Genomic DNA, 9,467 nt, shown 5'->3' with positions numbered 1-9,467 from the left:
CAGTACTTACAACATTCAAAAGCAGAGTTTATATTGCTTAATGCAAGACTCTTCTCAGAAATAGTAGAATAAGTCTCTGGCCTACAAATTAGGGAAAACCAGTGTATATATCAAGGTGACCTTTGATATAAAAGTTTGTTTTGTTTTGTTTAACACAATGCATACAGAAAAGTGGCAAAGCAAGCTAGAAATTTCTCCTTCATAGAAAGTCATTTTCAGTTTTACCCCCTCCTGACATTTTATTAAGTACTTACCATTTGTCAGGTCCAACACTTCATTAGTATTCTCACTTAATTCTCTTCATAGTTCTCGTTAGAAGGTAATTGGCAACTTCCTGAATCTGGAAATTTCCTATTCCGTAAGAGTAGGAATAACATTCAAGGTTATGATAAAAATTTGCTCTCCAGTTTGTTTCATTGTTAAATATATAACAATATTTTGGGTGTGTTTTCTTTCATTTAATATAAACTAGCTGCCGCTGTTGTAACTTCTATTTTGGCATATATTAATGGTAATCGACAAAGTGTTCATTTACAGACCTCTTAAAATAATGATTTTAGATGCACATGGCACCAGACTCTACCACTATCTACCCTCCCTTATGGTGCAGTGCTACCAGTCACTCCTATTTGAAAAATTTAGAACCTACTCCACTGTCTCCACCTTTCTCTCCCTCTCTCTCTTTCTCTCCCCCTCCTCTTCTCTGCCACTCATTCCAGGACCATACCCTACAACTGCCATTATCAATAACTCCACCCCTTAAAAATCAGTATTTCAGATTTGATGTTCTCTAACCCCCTCATCCTGTCTTTCAGCTCATCCTCACTGGTACCGTCTCCAACAATTTCTTGATGCTGGCAGGTCTTCCAAGCTTTTGACCCCACCACTACCTTTTCATTGTTCATTAAGCCCACACCTGGTTTAGTTTCCATGGGTCCTTCATTATAATCACTCCTTACAGATGAACTCAATTCCCTTTTCTCTTTCCCTTTCCATTTACTTGCCTGAAAAAAACCTACTCTCGATGAAATTCAGTTTTCTGCCTATTTTACACCTTTACCCATGAAGCTGATTCATGATCATTTTCTGCAAGTGGGGCCCCCAGTAATGTCTCTGAAGGGAGCGGTTCACATCTTTGTCTTTCTTCTCATACCTTAAATACTCCCTCTTTTCTCCTTTCAGCTAATGACCTTTTCTATCATTCCATTGGGAAAATGAGACACAATAAGAAGATACACACACTCCTAATACTAAATTTACTAACATAACTGCATCTCTGTCCATATAATGTAGCTAATGGTTCCTGTTTTTAATTAAAGGTCGCCTCTCTCCTTATGCAGTGGATTCCACCCTCTCAGGCTTACTCAAGGGTGCTATCCCTGCTAATGTTCTTTCTCTGCCCTGCATAATCAATGTTACCCTCCCTATGGGATCATTCTCATCTTCATTATCTGCTGTTTAAAAACGAAAACGAAAACAAAAAGAATTGTCTATATTTTCTATTTCTTTCTCTTTCTTAGTTGAATATAAAACATTTAATATATATAAAAGCATATGGTGACTAAGACATCTTTCGAAATAAGCACCATTTACCAAAAATCTATTCCAGTGATGACTTAATGATCAGTATTAAAAAAAAAAAAAAAACCTAAGTATATAAGAAAATGTCTTCCTTTGACATTTTTGTATCAAATAGAATCCAATTTTTGTATGAAATATAAAAATTAGCCAATTCAGTATAAAAATCTTTTTAATTTAAACCATCTCCTATGAAGGTGAGTTAAACTGGCCTCATCAGTATATAAATGCCATTGCTGAGCTGTACTCTTCTACAAGCTAATTTTTGTTTATTTGTGTTTGTTTTTGCTTTTGTTGTTTTTCTTATTTTTTGCTTTCTATTTAATTCTTATAAGCAATTCTCAGAATTGGTGTTTCAGACCATGTAAAACAAAACGTTTCTGTTAGGATGGCATGTAGCTTATTTATTTGGCATGTTTAACTTTTGCTCTCAATGCTTTGAATTACAATTCTCAGAATTCTAACTCATATTTCCTTTGTTATTCTGTTACAATGGTTTCTAGTTTGTTGGTTTTTCATACTTGGCCCTTCTCTTTGTTTGGTTATCTTCCAGTACTTTCTGTCTCCCTCATTGCGGAATTAGTTTCAGTCTGGTAGTCTATTTGTCCCCTCCACTAGTGTTGTAATAGCGATTATTTTAAGGTTTCTCAGAGTTCTCATGTCAGATCTACTTGTTCTCCCCACTTTTTAATGCTATTAACCTTTGATTAAGTAAATAAATGCTCAGGACCTTGTATGACTCTTACAAACATTTATATGAGTGCTGAGGGAGGTAACTGATGCCAACAGTTCATTAACTTTACCACCTTTTTAATGTTCATTAGCTCCTTCATGTATTCACTTTCCTCCTAACTGTTTAAATACCATGGTCTTTGCACACAAACCACCTGTCATCAGTTAGTGTCAAAAATTATAAATTAACACATACAGTTTTCATGTAACCATGGGAACAATCTGCAAAGCACACTTAGCTAAACCTGAGACGACATAAGTAAATATTTTACATGTATAGGTGAGGCTGAAAGAGACTTTGGGAAGTCATCTGATCCATGCCTTTTCTCTCTGCATGTCTTTTCTTTTGTTGAAAAGACTATTTTGCTCCATTGTACTGCCTCCATATTTTCTCTCTATGCACCTGATCTATGTCTTTTCACTCCCAGAAGAAACAAGTCAGTTTATGAAAATGAAAATTAGAAGAAGAAAGTTGAAAGCCAAGAAAAGCTCTGAGCTTATCTAAGTGAACCCGTGTACAAATGAATGTCTAGAGTCAGCCCTTGACTGATAACTGTTCTATCACAAACCTTAACCTTAACTTCAAGGCTCTTCTATAAACAAACCTTCACCTAACTGAGAGCAGGGTTGAACTCAGCAGTTATGTCTTCTTTAATAGCAGCATTGTGAGAAGTTTTGCAAGGAAGGTAAAAGTTTTCCACAACATTTAGTGTTGAAACATTTAGTAGGAAAACAGGTTCTAGTTATTTATTATTCAAACAGGGCAATAATAGAGATCCTACATTTTTGGCAGTAAGTCAAAATAAATAAAAAACAGAGCAATCCAATCTAACAATGAAAAAAGGTTTTATGTGTAAGGAAAGAACCAACAGTTGATTAGAAAGAGTAATTAGAGGAATTTAAATAAACATTTTTATTTTTCTTATATTTTTCTAAGTTCTAAAATTCATATAACACAAAAATACCAAAGATCTCAAGGAGACAATAGTATCTTATAGCTGTCCAATTACCTTTTCTGAGGCAAACACCAGCTTCTTTTTACCTTCCAAGGATATTCTATTTATAAGCATGTATATGTTTGAATACACACTTGGTAGGTTTTTATTTATATAATAAGAAAATTATGTATATTTACTTTGAATTTGCTCATGTTTGGTCTGTACTTGAAATTATGCATTTTCCGAAAAAAAGGGAGCAAAAATAATCTATAATTTTGTATTGGCAAGAGCTCGATGGGAATTTTTTGTTAACATTTACATATGCTACATGGCAACAATTTTATATATAAATTTCATTAGAAAAAATATCGACAAAAGAAAATAATCACTAGCTCTATCACTTAGAAATAAGCACTGTAAATATTTTGATTTATTGTCTAAGCATGTACGGGGACAACTAAATATTTTGAGAAGTTGGAACCATACCATACATATCATTATAGATATCTCTTCTCCCTGAAGATTATACTTACATGTTTTATTTTTAACCACAAATAACAAATATTAGTTTAAATGGAAAAACAATTTCTGCTAACTGTAACTGTGATACTGAAAACAAATAACTCAAAAGGAATACTTGGATAGTGGTGTTAGCTAACACACTGGTGGTAACAGTATTGCATTATATAAATCTATCGAATAAAACACCTAGTACACCTTAAATTTACACTGTGTTATATGTCAATTATATCTCAATTAAAAATATACATTTGAATTTCTGATTCTGCTTTGCACTGGCTTTTCTGAGCTAATGTATTGACTTTAAAATGTAATGCTCTTGCTGGAAGTTGTTTAAATATTGACACATATATTGCTCAATTCTTTAAAAATACTGATTTTCATCATTAATAAGATCACATCACAATGAAGAATCCCATGATCTATAGGGCCAGGTTAGAACTCTATGTTTTTTGAAATCAAGAATATAATTTTCACCTTTTATATGGAATCTCAGAATATATTACATAATTTAGGCCATTGTTCCTCCATGATAAGGTTAGATACTTGAAAAGTCATAAAACGTTAAATATGAAAATTAAAATCATACAAGTAATGGTGCTGCCAATCACAAAGTCACTCTGTTAATATATAATTTCTAACTGGCCTCTTTATTAATGCTGACACAAAATATTTCTTTTCACTTACTTTCCCATTTCACCTGGGAAGACTTCTATGTTTTATCATCTCAGAAGTCACAAATTTTGCTGTCAAATTGGATTCAGATTTAGTTGGCTGGGTGTGAAAGTGATATATCAATATTCTAGCCTGCAGAACTTCTATTTACAAGTAGGATTCTCTTATTTTTGCTTGTTCAGAAAGCCTAAGCTAAAAATTAAAGAATTTTTTTAATCCTTGTAATACAGTTTTTATTGGAAACTCTCTTCCATGTTGTTCCATTTATAAGGACCTCATAAGCTCTATTTTAGGGCAACTTCAGGTTTCTCTATTTATTTTTCATTATTATTTAAGCCTACAGCACCTGGTCTTCCTAGGTGGTCTCCCATCCAAGTACTAACCAGGCCCGACCCTGCTTAGCTTCTGAGATCAGACATCGGGCTTGTTCAAGGTGGCATGGCTGTAAACCATGGATTGTGGCTCCACTGGGCACGAACCCAGGACCTTCTGCGTGTAAAGCAGATGTGCTAACCACTACACTATGGAATCACATCCTAATTTTTATAATATATAGTCTAGATCAAAACCTGCTGGGCTAAATGAAGAGATAAATGAATACATTTTCCAGTTCAGTGCAGGGGTTGGAATGACCAGAAAAAAGAGAGATCTGTTTTAGTTTTATAAGAAAAGTCATTCCTTCAGCCTGGGTAACATGATATTGTGTTCATCACCTCACTTCTCAGAAATGAGATGCATAAACCACTATTATAATTTACTTTTATTTGTGAAAATAAGCAACACAATTTCAGTGGCTGTGATTATTATAATGATACCATAAACCCCTCTGATGAAATGCCAGAGAGATTGGAGCACCTCTACTGAGATGTAGAACGCCATAGCTGTGTGTATCAGTAGAAACCCAGAAATCTCAGATTCCAAAGAATAAATACCAGGTCAGAAAGGAAGCACATATTGGGGAAACAAGTATTTATTAATAAGAATTTACTTAAGGCACTTTAAATACAGATAAGGTCGATGATTACATGCATTAATTAATTAATTAATTAACTGTAGGCCATTTGGAGTATATAAAGATACACAAAACTCATTCCTTGCCACCAAAATACTATGAATCCCTAGTTAGACGTGACAAGATTCATAGCTATGAAAAGATAACTTGTAATGCAAAGCAATAATTATTAAGTGCAGACAGTTAATGTAACTGGAGTTCACAGAAGGGACAGATCACTTTTAGACAGATTAACTAGGCAATATTTCATGAAGAATGTGATATTTCAGTTGAAAATGCAAATTAAAAGATTAAATGTTTGTCAAGTGTCTATTGCATGCAATGTCCTCTGCTGAGTTCTGTGTGGGAATCAAGAAGATTTATGTCATAGTGTTGCTCTAGAAGAGTTTATAATCTAGCCAAGAAAATAACTCATAAACACATAAAAAGCCAAATAACAATCAAAGATATATTTCAAGGCAATGCTAGAAATGATGGTGACAGAAGGCAGTTCATAATTAGTTATGCTAATTAGTTATGCAGCAAACAATTGCTTTAGACATTAGCAGAAGGAGGCACTCAGTTTCCTGACCTGTCAACAGCATTTGATTGAAAAACTTTCTTTTTCTGTCTTCCGGGACTCCACATACCTAGTTTCCCGCTTCTACTCCAATTGCACCTTCTCAGTCTCTTTCACTGGTTAATCCTTATCTCTAGACATAGAAGTATATCAGGGCTCATTTGGAGACCCTCTTCTCTCTCTTGTCTGCTTTTCCTCGGTTGAGGATTTGACCTGGTTTCAGCCTTTAAATCCTATCTACATACTGGTGGTTGCTAGCTTTACTTCCAGCCTGGACGTTGTCCATGAGGTCTTGACTTTACTTATTATATCCAGTCCCCCACTCAAATCTCCACTTGGTTGTGTAGAAGGCATCTCGATTTTAAAATGTCCAAAACTGAGCTCCTAATTTTCTCTTTAAAATTTGCTCCCCTTGTAGTCTTTGTCACTTCAGTAAATGGCAGCTCCATTCTTCTAGTTGATTGGATAAAAAAAAACCCTGGTGTTATCCTTGACTTTTCTCTTTCACTTAAACCCCTATCCGATCTATCAGAAAATTCTACTAGCTCAGCCTTCATAATTGATTCAGAATTAGACCACTGCTCACTTCCTCCATTACTTCTACTCTGATTCAAGAACTCATCAGTAACCACCTAGATTATTACACCTGCCTCATGAGCTACTTTTCTTCTTCTATCTTTGTCTCAACCGAGCAGACAGAGTGATCCTTACAAAAATATCAGTCAGATCATGTTCCCCTTTTACTTAAAACCCTCCAGAAGCTTCTCATCTCAGTCTTATTAAAAGCTGACATTCTTATGATGACCTTTGAGGTCGAGCATGAGCTGGTCCCTCATTCTCTCTGACCTCACCTGTTTCTGCATTCTGACCTTCTCAGTGTTCCACAAACAAGCACTACTGTTTCAAACTCTTTGCTCTCACTGTTTCCTTTGCCTTGACTCTTCCCCAAGATATCTCCACAGCTTCCTTGCTCCTTCACCTCCTTGAGACCTTTATTCAGTTAAACATTCCTCGACCACCTTGCTCTTACACTGAGTTGTAAGCAAATCCAGGTAAAAAAATTTTAGAGCAAGTCATTTATTTGGGAGACAATCTCCTAGAACAGCAGTAAAGTAATCAGAAAATGAGACTGAGAAGGAAAGAAAGACATAGTGTCCATGCATGAGCAGATACCAACTGGCACTCATATCCCACTGGGAGCCCTAAGGCACTGTACAGAACACACCTCAGAGTTGTCTCACGTGGGAGGTATTCACCCACCAATTGCCATTAGACATGGGTTGAGGGATGCTCCTGGGAGGATTCATTCTTGACACCCGGGAATGCCTTGTGTGCAGACAGACAGGCATCCGTGGTCAGAGAATGCCTTTTGATAGAGAATCAAATCTGCTTGCAGCAGAAGGCCTTCCATGCACACAAGAACATTTGGTACCACGGGGGTGTGGCTGAGGCACCCCCAGTGCTGCAGTTTCCCTCGTTTCCTATCCCCATTTCCCTATTGGATTTTATCCCTCTAGCGTTTCACCCTAGAGTTACATGCTATATATTTTACTTACCTCATTTACTTGATTCTTTTATGAAACATAAATTTTTGTCTTATTTTTTCACCGTGGTATCCCCAGTCCCTGGCGCCTAATTCAGTGTCTGGGACATGAGCAGAAATAACTGTTTATTGGTTGTTTATCAAAGACTTGCCATGAATGAGTGATTTCAGAAGTCCTGGAGAGGGGATGGAGTCTGCCTGAGTAAACACTGAGTAGGCAAAGGCAGGGTCAGTACCCTAGTGTGAGAGCCCAAGAGCGGAGAACCACAGTTACCTGAGTAGTAAGTGAGCTGGCATGTGGCAAATGTGAGAACAAGTCATTCCTTCTGATTAAAGCAGATGGTTCTTATAAGAATAAAAATACTTGGAGTAAGACAAGGTCTTGGCCAGGCAAAACTGTCAGTCTCAGGAATTTGGGGTTATTTCTATAGGCAACTGGGGGAGTAGTAAATGTTTTAAAGGAGGAAAGTTTGTCGGTGTGTTGTAAATCTCATTAAACTTATGTTTTTGGAAAACTGAAAGTATTAGGTAAGCTAATTTGGAGAATAGGAAATGAAGATGAGTTTAGAAGCTTTTTTAGAAGCACAAAATGTGACTGGACAGAGTTTTATGGAGTGACTGAAAGAGATTCACTGAATATTGAGAGTGGTTAAACTATGGGCATCTGAGGTCAGGGCGACAGAGGAGCGAGCTCACAGTGACCCTGAGGTTTGGAGTCTAGAAACAGTTAATACATGGGATGCCCTGACCGGCTCCCTCTCCAGGGCTCACAGTTCTTTCCGTCATTCTGGAAAGACCTGGTGAAATCCAAACTCTACTGAATTTTGAGTCTCTTCTGGAACTCAGGTGACTAAGGACACTGAGCTGGGCACCTTGGGTTCAGCAAAGAGGCAGTTTCTCAAAAAGAAGTGAGAAATTATAAGCGATTTAAAAATGTTGCAGGAACTGGCTCTACTTCCTAAAATCAACACTTATTCTTGTTTACTTTCTTTTTCTGTGTGGTTCTGAGGATGTGGGGTGTGCCATAATGCTGTGAGGAGCATAAACAAACAATAGTATGGAAATCCTGTCTTGCCTCTGGATGAAAACTCTTGCAGGCCCATGATTAGTTTATGAGAAATTACTCAATCGTTTCATAGATCAATGAACGTTTATCATTTGGGTACTGTTTATTTCAGCCTGCAGTTTGGTTTTAACTATTCACTCTGTAGCTATTAATATAGCTAAAATAACAACAATAGCTAAATTTTATTGAGCACTTATGTGCCAGGCACCATTCTAAACAACTTATGTATATTGGTTCATGAAATCCTCATACCAATTCATGAAACAGGTTTAAGTTTCCTATTTAACTAATTTGAAACCCATGGCAAAGAGAGTTTAAGTAGCTTACCTAAAGTCACACAGCTAGATTGTGGCAGAAATGGGATTTAAAACCAAATAGCCATATTCTAAAGCCTGTGGATGTAACCACTGTGCTTTGAACCCACATGAATATGTATCCTGAGAAAGACTGACTTGCCTTTTCTCTTTGGTTATCTTTCTTGCTGTGGTTTTACCAACATGAGTTCTAAGACCTAAGTGTTAGAGAGACAGAGATGAATACAACATACTAGCTGGCCTCAAGAATTTACAGTCAAGTAAGAGATCCCAGCATACAGATGAGTCATTTTACCCTATTGTGACTAAGTTCCATGGTCAAGGTGTATGCTGGTTACTCCAGGAGCAGAGTGCCTAGTTGTGCCTAAGTGGTCATGGAAGGCTTTCTGGAGGAGCTATGTCCTGACAATGTTGAGGGGTCACTCCAATTCAGTTGATCAAAACAGAAAGGTGACCTAGCATAGCAGTTACAGTCTGGAACTTTATGTCCGGCAGCCCTACACCTGATCTTGGATCTGAGACTCACAACTA

At 36.7% G+C, this 9,467-nt stretch overlaps 1 protein-coding gene and 1 pseudogene across 1 annotated transcript in view; one reads left to right on the top strand and one right to left on the bottom strand.

Annotated features, from left to right (window-relative positions):
* The window catches only part of ARHGEF38 (Rho guanine nucleotide exchange factor 38), a 124,195-nt gene that overhangs the window by 38,708 nt on the left and 76,020 nt on the right, over window positions 1-9,467 (top strand). The gene's annotated exons all lie outside the window — the stretch shown is intronic.
* On the bottom strand, window positions 4,777-4,892 carry LOC111740763 (annotated as a pseudogene).

This window comes from Pteropus vampyrus, unplaced genomic scaffold (genome assembly GCF_000151845.1).
Source record: "Pteropus vampyrus isolate Shadow unplaced genomic scaffold, Pvam_2.0 Scaffold67, whole genome shotgun sequence".
NCBI classification, from domain to species: domain Eukaryota; kingdom Metazoa; phylum Chordata; class Mammalia; order Chiroptera; family Pteropodidae; genus Pteropus; species Pteropus vampyrus.
Note: the sequence above shows the minus strand (reverse complement) of the source record. Positions and strands in the feature narration are given on the sequence as shown.